The sequence below is a fragment of the Schistocerca americana genome, chromosome 1 (genome assembly GCF_021461395.2).
Source record: "Schistocerca americana isolate TAMUIC-IGC-003095 chromosome 1, iqSchAmer2.1, whole genome shotgun sequence".
NCBI lineage: Eukaryota > Metazoa > Arthropoda > Insecta > Orthoptera > Acrididae > Schistocerca > Schistocerca americana.
The window spans coordinates 687,573,458-687,585,005 of record NC_060119.1 but is presented as its reverse complement, the minus strand read 5'-3'; positions in this window follow the sequence as shown (position 1 = coordinate 687,585,005).

Here is an 11,548-nt window from a genome sequence, read left to right as displayed (position 1 = left end):
AAGGAGCGAAGCACTGGACCTACGTCTCAACAACACTGACTAATCGCCGTACAAAATCAGTTGGATCCTTGAAATATTGCTGATAAATTATTTTTCGCTGTTTTTTTAGTTAAGCTTTCAATAAATAAGGCGCCCATTTTCTAAAACGTTTCCAAATTTTTATACGCTTGAGATCACTTTCTACTCTTATGCCAGAGGTGTCATCTGCTTCAAACATCTATAATGGCCGATGGAACAGTACCATACCGTGCACTTCCTCAATCGTTTCTTCTGTGCTTGAACGTCTTTAATTTAGACTGTTCGGAAGAAAGTACGGCCAAATTCGAATTTAGCTGCCGTTTATTAACTGTTGAGCATAAATTTCTAATAAACTTGTTGTAAATCTTCACCGGCTTTGTGTTCCCATTGGCGACAAACTATCCGTATTTCATCTACTTAAACTAATACGCCATTTAAAACAGTCTTTCCGCGGATCAGGCTGATAGTTGGAATTCAATATGTATCAAAATTTCATTATCACCAATTGTGTTTGGGGCTGAAAAATTTATTTGCCATAGAATGGAAAATGCTAACCCCAACTAGGTCTAAAAAGAATTTTTTGCGGTTTATCGTCGTCAGAGACGGAGAAACAGCTTATTGTGAGATCCAGTAATCCCAGTCCTTTGAAGAATTTCACTCACGTCTACAAGACACAGCTTCAAACGTCTGATCGCTTTACACAGTAGTTAATGTTTTAAATATGGTTGCAGACATTGCAATTTTTCGTGCATCTCGATTTTTATGACGTCATATCTCGCTAAACTATGAGCCGTAGAAAGATATAATTTTAAAGGTACGTTCGGAGTATACGTATTGGCATACGATCAGAAAAATCTGTTGCGAATAGAGTTCGCCCCAGGGAACATCGTACCTGTTTCTGCAGTTATACCGCATGAACAGCGAAAATATAGTAAGCTGTTAACTGTTTTCCTTTCATTATTTTATGAAGGATGTGAGCGAGAAAAAGTTTGGAAAAGTGTTGTAATTATATGTAAAGTTAAGTGCTCTCATTTTCAAATACTGTATGAAAGATGACGTGGATGATTTGCGGGCCATGAATTACGCTAGTTCAAGACATACGTGGTGAGGAGCACGAGATCTTGTGGTTAACTTTGGTGAGTTTCCATCACGTGGCCCTAGGTTGGATTCCAGGCCAGATCGAGGGTGTTCTCCGCTCGGAATTGTGTGCGTGTGTATTGTTCCCATCATTATTTCATCATCATCGACGACCAATCGCGGAAGTAGCGTCAAATAGAAAGACTTTCAACACCAGTCTGCCGTACTGTCCAGAAGAGAACTCCAGCCAAGAATGCCATACGCGTATTTCATTTCAAGACGTACAAATATACACAGTTACTGACTTCAGTACTTATTGTATTAAGCCTAACGTAATATTGTACTTCTTAATGATTAGATCATGACATTATTTTAAATTTTTAAATTCTGAAAATAATTATATGAAATACTGAAAATCAAATTTATGTTGATCCTGGACGCTATTAGATAGGCAACCTGCAACTCGGAATGAGTGACCGTTTTGGCCTTTAAGCGATATCAGTTACCTTGACTGATCGTGTTTAAGTTACAGGAAACCCGCTTTTCTATCGTTCCACCAGCTTCTGAGCATAGGCTGTACACTGTACTGTTCTGACGGTTTGTGAGATGTTTCAAACTGTAATATAGAACTTGTTTACACAATAAGTTCCTACAAGAAGACAAAAAAAGTCAATAGCGGAAAGGATTCAGTAGACAGAATTGTCGCAAGAGATGAATAAAAGCCACATTAAATGTATGCAAGAAGTATTCTGTCTGGCAAAAAATATAATTTATGAACTTTTGCACTTATCAGAAAAAATTTCCTCGTAGAACATATGTGTTAGCTGTTTGATTAAAGAAAACATTGTAGTGAGACGTGGGACTTAGGGAAAGCAGGAAAAGGTGTGGACGGGACCTAATCAGTTACCTTTGGTTGCACAGTAAACACACAGTTTATTTAAGGAAATAATTATAAAAAACAATCATTTAAAAAATTGACTGTAACACAAGCTAGACTGGCGGCTAAAGGCCTTATTAAGAAAGAATTCAAAATTATTTGTCGGCTGAAGACCACAAGCAATAGGAATAACTTAAACAAAATATTATTTTTAAACAATTGACACAATCAGACCAAATAAAGAAGGGAGTGATCCACAGACAGTGCTCCAAGGATCGACCTGAGAAAAGGCCCCTACAGCTGATTAAGCGGTGAGACAGGCAGTCAAGAGTTATGCTCACTTAACACTCAAACTAGTGACAGCTTAAACGCCGACCAGCAGACTCGAAAACTCCACCTAAGATGCGATAACCAATACCACGATAGTATCACAGTTAACATCGTCAAATGACAAGCATATAATTACATAAGTTGGCTCCACCAAATCGTAGTACGCAGACAGGGTTAAGACCAAATTGCCTATTCAAAATCTGACTAGATGCACATGGAACCGTAAAAGACAATTCCACAAACAACTCAAACAATTGTTTTTTATTCCAGTCTTTGATCACAATATCAATTCTTCTGACGATTATCGTCAAAAGAATTTATATTGTGATCAAAGACTGGAATAAAAAAACATTTGACAATATTGGATCACTGTTGATACGCGCGACTATGTCGCAGCTGGTGGAACTCAAAACAGTGCTAAAACAGTCACTATACAGCAAGAAGACGAACTGCACGTAGACATGAACTCTAAGAACACAGAAACGGTCGAAAGACCAGATACACGTCGTCCACTGACACCATCGGTCTTGCCAGTCAGGTCAGACAAGGGAAACGTAGGAGTATAAAACAGTCAACTGACAGCTTGATGGCATGAGGTCACTTCGACGGACGGACACACACACAAGTGAAAGTTGCTCTACTCGAATATAACGATCCATTCAACTTAAACTCGCTGAATCCGGACCTCGACGTGGTCGTGCACTCTCGCGATAACATCCTTCCATCGGGCAGTGCATATATCACCAGCTCCCTCGGCGAGTACTGGCGCTGTCGGAGCTCACTGCTGCTCCGTCCCAACTGAACTATCGACACACCCGACTCGGAAATACTAGAGGTCGCTCCAAAGATAGTACCACAGTACTTTCTATCGATAAGCGCTGCTACTGCCACTGACGGACGAACAAAGCGGAGCAAACGTAGTGGCGCCAGTGAACGCACTAAGAAAACGAGAGGTCACAGCCAGAATACACGGCGCCAACCTGTCAACGGCACAAACGCGAGCCGGAGCACGGCTCATGTAGTAATCTAGAAGACAGTTTTATGTGGTACCTCTCCTACGACTCAAAAATTCTCCAAAAAGTCATGATTTCGAAAGTTATTTTTGCAGCGCTAATTGTGTCTTTACCGAGCTGTATCACGTCTGAATAATGATTGCGACTTTTTTCAGTCTTTATCAGAATAAACACACACCCGTCAGATTTAGTGGTAAGAGGGCCCAGCGGGCAGCCCGTCAAAAACTGAACACAGACCAAGCATGAAAACAAGACTAAGGTGTACTGAACTACAAAAAAAGTAAAAGACAAACAGTGGACAGTCCAAGGACAAGAAGTGCAATATAGAGCATCCTGAAAGAGCAATGGCGTCATGGTGAAGTGGTCGCGGTGCCGGACTGTTTTCATTCTTGATCTGTGTTCAGTTTATCATAAGCTATCCACTGAGCCATATTACCACTAAACCTGAGGGGTATGCTGTAGGAAGCTTCCGTTCTAAGTAAGTTTAGAATGATGTATGAATACGACAACAGCAAGATATAGGAAGGACATTAAATGTTAAGGTTTTTTGTGCTACACAAGTACAAAAAGTAAATGGTTCATTTGACGCGCCAACGGACCGTCATGGGGACGTAGCCCCACGTAAAAACATTCACATGGATGCTGTCTTGTTTGGTTTTCCCAACATTGTTACACTAGTTCGTGACGACTTCTCACATATCTCATTTAAGGAGACAACCATTTAACAGAAGTTTTGCTTTTAATTGGGGAAAATTTGTGCGGAAATGTTGAACTCTTGAAAGAACTTAAGAAGCTGATATTCTAGCTCGAAAGCAATATTTCCTATACTTCCTCCGATTCAAAAGTAGTCACCGGCCAAGGTGGCCAAGCGGTTCTAGGCGCTTCAGTCCGGAACCACGATACTGCTATGGTCGCAGGTTCGAATCCTGCCTCGGGCATGGATGTGTGTGATGTCCTTAGGTTTAAGTAGTTCTAAGTTCTAGGGGACTGGTGACCACATATGTTAAGTCCCACAGTGCTCAGAGCCATTTGACCCATTTCAACCCAAAGTAGTCGTTAATCAATGGAAGGCTATGAACACCTTCAAACTCAGGTGATAGCGCTTACATCCAGAAAATCGAGGTCAGAGCCGACTGTTGTGTAACAGTTAAGGCTAACAGGCAACCTTTTCGTGCTGTAAGGTTGTATCCGAAAAACTCAATATGCATCGAGTAGTATGTTTTTTCTCGTCTGATGGCCAAAGTGCACAAGGAATAACGAGCGAACATTTCTGAGAAACTCGTTGTGCATATTGACAGTTACGAAACACTCATGCAAAGAATCGCTACATTGTGACAAAAATCCAGTCATTACAGGTTTCAGTGAGTACTTAAAGGAACTTCATGCCAAAAAGAGATGTTGATTCAACATCGAACATATATCAGTAAAACATAGAATGATGATCGCAATATTTTCGATGTTATTGAGATTATGTATGTCGAACAGTTGCCTCAAGGTCAAACAGTCAACCGTAGTTATTATCCACGCGTTTAGAATAGCATGTGCCAGAAAATACGCAGACCGACGCCACAGTCGTGTTTATTTCACAATGACAGCGAGTGTGCCCCGTGAGATTTACCAGTTATCAGCTTTAGTTATTGGGGGTACACTATCTGATCAAAAGTATCCGCACACCTGGCTGAAAATGACTTACAAGTTCGTGGCGCCCTCCATCGGTAATGCTGGAATTCAGTATGGTGTTGGCCCATACTTAGCCTTCGAAAGCACATGTTTAATTAGGTGCTGGGAGGTTTCTTGGGGAATGGCAGCCCAGTCTTCAAGGAGAGCTGCACTGAGGAGAGGTATAGACGTCGGTCGGTGAGGCCTGGCACGATGGCGGCGTTCCAAAACATCCCAAAGGTGGTCTATGGGATTTAGATCAGCCCTCTATGCATGCGAGGTCATTACAGCGATGTTATTGTCGTGTAACCACTTCGCCACAGGCCGTGCATTATGAACAGATGCTCGATCGTATTGAAAGATGCAATCGCCATTCCCGAATTGCTCTTCAACAGTGGAAAGCAAGAAGGTGCTTAAAACATCAATGTAGGCCTGCACGGTGATAGTGCCACGCAAAACAACAAGGTGTGCAAGACCCCTCCATGGGAAAGACGGCCACACCGTAACACCCCTCCTCCGAATTTTACTGCTGGCACTGCACACGCTGGAAGATGACGTTCACCGGCCATTAGCCATCCTACCCTACGACAGGATTGCCACATTGTGTGCCGTGATTATTCACTCCACACAACGTTTTTTCACTGTTCAATCGCTCCTTACACCAAGCGAGGCATCATTTGGCATTTACCAGCGTGATGTATGGCTTAGGAGCAGCCGCTCGACCATGAAATCCACTTGCAGTGGATCCTGATGCAGTTTGGAATTCCTCTTCAACTGTCCTGATGCAGTTTGGAATTCCTGTCGGCGGTCTTTGTCACACAACAGACGAGGTCGGCCTGTACGATTTTGTGCTGTACGTGTCCCTCCACATTTGCACTTCACTATCACATCGGAAACAGTGGACCTAGGCATGCTTAGGAGTGTGAAAATATCGCGAACAGACGTATGACACAAGTGACACCCAATCACCTGACACGTTCGAAGTCCGTGAGTTCCGCCGAGCGCCCCATTCCGCTCTCCCACAATGTCTAATGACTACTGAGGCCGCTGATACGGAGTACCTGGCAGTAGGTGGCAGCACAATGCACCTAATATGAAAAACGTAAGTTTTTGATGGTGTACGGATACTTTTGATCACATAGTGTATAATAAGGAAAGTTGTTATGACGTTACAAACTTGAAGCCGACGTCCGCCATGTCAGCTGCCCTAAACATTGGATTCTAATGGAAGTGTTTTGATCAAAAATGGAGTTTGCGGCATTTATGGGTGTACTAATAATTATGAATGCAGCCCTGTCACATGAAATACTTCTTTTATTGTTTATTTAAAACGTGCAACAAAAACAAAGTTACATTAACGACGCTAAATGCCTCGTATTACTGGATCAAAATTGCATTTAAGACCAGAAAAACTTCTTGGCACTATGCTAATCACGAAAGCACTGGAACATTTACTGTTTACAACAACTTTTGAGCGCAGACGACAGAAATTGAGAACAAGAAGCAGTAGTAAACAGCAGTCTGCTAATATTTTGGGTCATTCAATATGGCGGCGCCGGCTTAAAATCAACGTACAGCGTAAGGCTGTAGCCCTACCTCCCGTTATTGTACTCGATGGTTTTGTGCCATTTCACATGACTGTCAGCTTTCCAAGCATATAAAACGTTTAGTAACTTAACGGAAATATAGCCGGGTGACATCTTCGACAACAACCGGTATTTCGATCTTTATCTATTTATTTATTTGATACTGTCTTTTAGCAGCTCATCTAGATGCAAGTACAGATCAAATGTTGCATGTGAATTGACGTGAAAATAGCGCGTAAAATGTTGACATAATTTGAGATGTGTTAGTATAACTCACCGCTTTGGTGTATCACGGGAAACAGTCTATATCAAAAATTGTAATTTTTTGAAAAAATCTACATACTTCCCTTTGGGCATCTGGCGCACATGTTCATCTGGAATCCAGAAGACACATGATACTGGTCTACTTGCTGCATCACATATTTTGTGAAGTATATTTGTGGACTACACTACTGTACAACACTACACAACACAGCACTACAATACGTTACACTACTTTACTTGCGATAGTTTGTTCTCATTTGTCTTCATAGTTAGCCTCTGGCCCGCTGAGGCAGAACTCAGGATTCACAGGGGTTGTGCTGCACCCAAGGTAGAGATTGGGAGGTGGCTGTCAGGGCCTCAAGAAATCCTTTCTGGTCCTCCCCGAGGCTCATATCCTCGCTGTTTCCTTAAGGCTAGTGCAGGTGGATGTTCTGTTGTGGTGCGTCTCGTTATCATAGGTTGTGGCCTCTTCTTGATCGTCTCTCGGCCTTGTAGCTGTTGGCGAGCTTAGCCCGCGCCACAGTTCATCGTTCCTTAGACTGTTATATTACCAAGGACGTTTTTATCCTGGTTTGTAAGGTGTAGTGGCACACTCAGAGACCATGAGTCCGGGGTGCCAATTGCTCCACATTCACAAGGATCTATAGTGCATTGTCGAATTTTCAGTAAGTATCCGGGATATGGAGCATGTCCCGACGGGTAGTATACAACTTCCTTGATCGGACATATGATATTCTAGATCTTTCGTTTGTGTTAGGGGGTAACGTACATTCTCCTCCATGTTTTTTTCCTGTCCCACATTCCTTGTCATTCTGTACGAGTGCATACTTTTATTTCCATAATCGATGTTGCTCTAATGCCCAGTATCGCGTTTACCTTTTTTTTTATTTTTTATTTTTTAAAGAAAGTTTTATTTGATCATTATCATGATACAATTTAACCTACTACCTAAATACATTAGTAGGTCCTATTTTTAACTATTACAATATTCTATCTGCAGCTATTATTATGTTTAACACTACAGGTTTCTACTGTAATCTTTCACCACTATGGGGGTTATTCTACTATACTATACTATGTTATTGTTTTAGTGTTACCTTGATTGTAGCTACTGTTAATTAGGATACTACTTTGTGAATGGTTATTATTATGACTACTCTACCTGCAACGTTACAAGTGTGCCAGAATAAGATACAAACCTAATTGTTTGCCATTCCCACTGAGCTAATCCCAGTAGGAGTGCCCCTGGCACTGGGCTGGCCGGTGACATCGTCGCTGCAGTTCTATACTATTACTACTATCCTAGTTTGAACTAGGATAAATTTTTATGTCCAGTGGACATAACCCCATCAGTACTAAAAGTGCCCCTCCTGGAGTTGTTCTGATGTGTTGGCAGAAGAGCCAACACCGTGTCGCTAGAGGAGCCCGAAATGCACGCGTTTAAGCTCACGCAGACTGGCGTGAGGTCTGGAACAAGGTAAAGTAGTTGAGTCTAGTAAGAAAAGAACTTAGTTGCAGGAATACTTAACTTTAATCCATAATTAGAGAACATCGCTCTTGGTGATACATAATTACAATCTCAATATAAACTGGTAATGGCGCCTTGCTAGGTCGTAGCAAATGACGTAGCTGAAGGCTATGCTAACTATCGTCTCGGCAAATGAGAGCGTAGTTTGTCAGTATAGCATCGCTAGCAAAGTCGTCTGTACAACTAGGGCGAGTGCTAGGACGTCTCTCTAGACCTGCCGTGTGGCGGCGCTCGGTCTTCAATCACTGACAGTGGCGACACGCGGGTCCGACGTATACTAAAGGACCGCGGCCGATTTAAAGGCTACCACCTAGCAAGTTTAGTGTCTGGCGGTGACACCACATTCCTCCCCCGCAAATCGGCGTACGGTTGTGTTATAAGGCTTCCGCCCTCCGTGGGGAGGACCCCATGTTGACGTATGCGACGAGGTGGGGAGCCTAACAACAAGCGAGGCTGTGCCACCCGCACCCTGCCATTCGGCCCGAGGGGAGCTAGGAAACGCCTGAAAACCTAGTCCAGGGTGCACGCCAACATGCGGTGTATGCGCCCGCAGAGAGACAGGAGGGGCCGAAGGTTCGACCTCCATCAGAACGGGGCACCCGACGGGCGTAGACGACATCTGGTCCGGAGCGGGCAAGAGTTCCATGTCGGAGGACAGCTGGTCACGGGAAGCGATCGGCGGTGCGTGACCCAGGGAGGCGCTTGGCGGCTGCAGCGAAGCGTCCACTGCGGGTGTCGCCGGCGGGAGAACAGGCGGCCGCGGCGGCGGCGGCGGCGGTGCGTCGCCATGGGGCAAAATGGAAGGCAGCGTCGGTAACACCTGGGGATGAGGCGAGCCAGTAGATGGGTCCCCAGGGCGCTGACCGGACGGCACCGTCGCTGAAAGCAGACGGGGAGCGGCAGAAGCCGTGCGACGACAGAGGCGCAGCTGATTGAGATGCCGACGCACCTCACCAGAGGCCCCCAAAACCAAATACATAGCGCGGCCGAGGCAGCGAAGAATGCGCCCTGCGAGCCAACGCCGTTAACCTCGATAGTTGCGATAGTAGACAACGTCGCCTGGAGCAAAAGCAGGTGGCTGCCGCTGCACAGGAACCTGATGCGGCGGATGTAGTAAAGACGACCGTGGAGCAACTCAGCCGGCGAGCGACCATCTCGGGGCTGAGAGCGATACGAGGACAAGAAGAGCAATAACGCGGCCTCCCGAGAATGCGACTCTTTCAGCTTCAACATCTGTGACTTGAAAGTCCGGACCAATCGTTCAGCGGCACCGTTTGACTGCGGCGAAAACGGCGCGGACGTTAGATGTTGAATATCATTGGCCTTGCAGAATGACTGAAATTCTGCGGACATGAATTGTGGGCCAGTGTCGGAAACAATAGTCTGTGGAAGACCTTCAATGCAAAAGATAGCAGATAACGCTTGGATGGTGGCAGATGACGTCGTGGAAGACATCCGGACAACACAAGGAAAATTACTGAATGAATCTACCACAAGCAACCATCGAGCATTCCAGAATGGACCAGCAAAATCGATGTGTACGCGTTGCCAAGGGGAAGTGGCTTTCGGCCATGCAAAGAATTTCCGCGGTAGTGCGGATTGTTGGTCGGCACACGCCATGCAAGAAGAGCACATATTCGTAATCGCAGCATCGATTCCGAACCAAGTACAGTGCTGACGAGCAAGTTGTTTCGTGCGCACTATACCCCAATGTCCTTGGTGGAGAAGCCGTAAGACAGAGGACTGTAACGAACGTGGGACCACGACCCGGGACTTATCATTATCAGAACGCAACAGCAAAACACCACGTCGTACAAAAAGTCTCTCCTTGTGAGCAAAAAATCGGCGAACCAACGGATCCCCGATCCGTGACTTTGACAAGGGCCATTGAGTAGCAACAAAACGCAAAACGGTAGCAAGGACAGGGTCAGCAGCTGTGGCTGTAGCTACACGACGAAAATCAATCGGAAACGATTCGACCACGTCATCGGTTTCCGCATCAATGAACATGCAAGCAAGTTCGGAGGAATCGAATGCTCTATCCTCAGCAACAGGCAAACGGGACAACGCATCGGCGTTTCCGTGCTTAGCAGTGGACCGATACAAGATATCGTAGTGGTACTGCGAGAGGAAAATAGACCAGCGAATGAATTTCTGCGCTGTACGTGGAGGTACAGGCTTGTTCGGATGAAAAAGCGATGTCAAAGGTTTGTGGTCTGTGATGATGGTAAAGTGACGACCATACAAGAAATCATGAAACTTAGTAACACCAAATACGAGAGCCAAAGCTTCTTTCTCGATCGGTGAATAATTTCGTTGCGCAGACGAGAACAATTTGGACGCAAAGGCAATAGGGCGATCGTGCGAGCCATCTTTGTGCGCAAGCACAGCACCGATCCCGAAATCCGGTGCATCTACCATCAACAAAAGGGGTTTCTGGGGATCGAATGGCGTAAGGCAAGTATGAGAATGCAACGCCGATTTCAACTGGCGAAAGGCGCGTTCGCATTCCGTCGTCCAGACGAACGGAACACCTTTACGGCGTAACCGATGAAGCGGAGCTGAAATGGAAGAGGCGTGGCGCACATATCTGTTAAAGTAGTTGATTTTTCCCAGCATACTCTGTAGCTGCTTCAAATTCTGCGGCGAAGGCAAGTCTTGTATGGCACGGAGGTGCTCGGGACTGGGATGTATGCCTTGGGCATTGATTACATGTCCCAGATAAGGTAAGTCACGAGCAAAAAACACACATTTGTCCTTCCGCAATCGAAGACCATTTTGTCGCAAGACCTGAAATAATGTTCGGAGATTGGCTAAATGTTCTTCTTCCGTCTTTCCGGAGATCACTATATCGTCCAGATAGTTTGCTGAAGTAGGGACCGAGGCACAAACAGTTTGCAGATATTGCTGAAACAATGCAGGGGCGGATGCACACCCGAATGGCAGTCTTTTGAATCGATACAAACCAAGATGTGTGTTAACCACCAAAACGCGCTGGGATTCTTTGTCCACCGGTATTTGCAAGTACGCATCTGCTAGGTCCAACTTCGAAAAACATTTACTCGGGCACAGTTTGTAGAAAAGATCTTCCGGGCGGGGTAAAGGAAAAGTTGCAATCACTAGTTGGGGAGTCACTGTAGCTTTGAAGTCCACACAAAGTCTCAATTTTCCGGAAGGTTTTGGCAAAATTACTAAG